A 1,657-nucleotide genomic window follows, 5' to 3' on the forward strand; every position below is an offset into this window, starting at 1 on the left:
TTTTTTTGAGACAGGGTCTTCTTATTCCTGTATCCCAGCAGGGAGTATAGCAGCATAATCGTGGCTCATTGCAGTCTTGACTCCAAGGCTCAAGAAAAAAAAAATCCTCCTGCCTTTTTTGTTTGTAGGGACGAAGTCTCACTAGGTTGCCCAGGCTGGTCTCAAATTCCTGGGCTCAAGTAGTCCTCCTGCCTCAGCCTCCCAAAATGCTGGGACTATAGGCGTGAGCCATAGCACAAAGCCGAAAGCATTTTTTTGTTGTTGTTGGAGACAGTCTCGCTCCATAGCCCAGGCTGGAGTGCAATGACTCGATCTAGACTCACTGCAACATTTGCCTCCCAGGTTCAAGCAATTCTCATGCCTCAGCCCCCGGAGTAGCTGGGATTACAGGCATGTACCATCACACCTGGCAAATTTTTGTATTTCTAGTAGAGACAGGGTTTCGCCATGTTGGCCAGGCTGGTCTCGAACTCCTGGCCTCAAGTGATCCACCCAACTTGGCCTCCCAAAGTGTTGGGATTACAGGCGTGAGCCACTGTGCCCAGCCCAATAAAGCATTTTTAATAAACTGTAAAGCAGTAAAGGTCAATGTATGAAATCCAAAGCTAATACTGACATGTGGATGAGATTGTCCAGTAGATGGGATGGTCTAGAATCTACACCTAAGTATAGATTTTCTTCTCTCTTTCCCACTTAATGTCAGGAGTCAAATTAGTTGTGTTAATCCCATGTTTCTAGAAAAACAATGATCTTGGTGCTTGAGGTTGGGGGTTGCGTCGCTCTCTGGTAAAGGCGTGCAGGTGTTGGCCGCGCCCTCTGAGCTGGGATGAGCCGTGCTCCCGGTGGAAGCAAGGGAGTGCAGCCGGAGCCATGGCCAGTACAGTGGTAGCAGTTGGACTGACCATTGCTGCTGCAGGATTTGCAGGCCGTTATGTTTTGCAAGCCATGAAGCATATGGAGCCTCAAGTAAAACAAGTTTTTCGAAGCCTACCAAAATCTGCCTTCAGTGGTGGCTATTATAGAGGTGGGTTTGAACCCAAAATGACAAAACGGGAAGCAGCATTAATACTAGGTGTAAGCCCTACTGCCAATAAAGGGAAAATAAGAGATGCTCATCGACAAATTATGCTTTTAAATCATTCTGACAAAGGAGGATCTCCTTATATAGCAGCCAAAATCAATGAAGCTAAAGATTTACTAGAAGGTCAAGCTAAAAAATGAAGTAAATGTATGATGAATTTTAAGTTCATATTAGTTTGTGTATATGAGTACTAAGTTTTATAATAAAATGCCTCAGAGCTACAATTTAAAAAAAAAAGAAAACAATGATCTTGCTACGCAGGTATTTCTTATCCCACCTCTTCCTATATCCTGTTTCCTGCTTATAGAAGAAAAATATACAGTGGGACATATTCTTAAACACCCACAGGATGCCAATTTTTAAAAAAATATTCTGTAGAGTTGGGGTCTTGTTATGTTGCCCAGGCTGGTCTCAAACTCCTGGTCTTAAGGGGTCCTCCCTGTTGGCCTCCCAAAGCACAAGAATTACATGCATGAGCCACTGTACCTAGCCAGATTTTAAAATTAGTTTTAAAAATTTGTGTATTGAGAGAATTTCCTCATCATCTGGTGATGATGTTTACACTAACTAGCATTC

The 1,657-nt window shown here is 43.3% G+C and overlaps 1 pseudogene across 1 annotated transcript; it reads left to right on the forward strand.

Annotated features, from left to right (window-relative positions):
- Nucleotides 1–688: 688 nt before the first annotated feature.
- On the forward strand, nt 689–1,313 carry LOC108543881 (mitochondrial import inner membrane translocase subunit TIM14 pseudogene; annotated as a pseudogene). Its single transcript, XR_001889695.1, has one exon. The product of XR_001889695.1 is annotated as a mitochondrial import inner membrane translocase subunit TIM14 pseudogene (transcript).
- Nucleotides 1,314–1,657: the final 344 nt, after the last annotated feature.

Source organism: Rhinopithecus bieti, unplaced genomic scaffold (assembly GCF_001698545.2).
Source record: "Rhinopithecus bieti isolate Rb0 unplaced genomic scaffold, ASM169854v2 scaffold_25740, whole genome shotgun sequence".
In the NCBI taxonomy this organism is placed as follows: domain Eukaryota; kingdom Metazoa; phylum Chordata; class Mammalia; order Primates; family Cercopithecidae; genus Rhinopithecus; species Rhinopithecus bieti.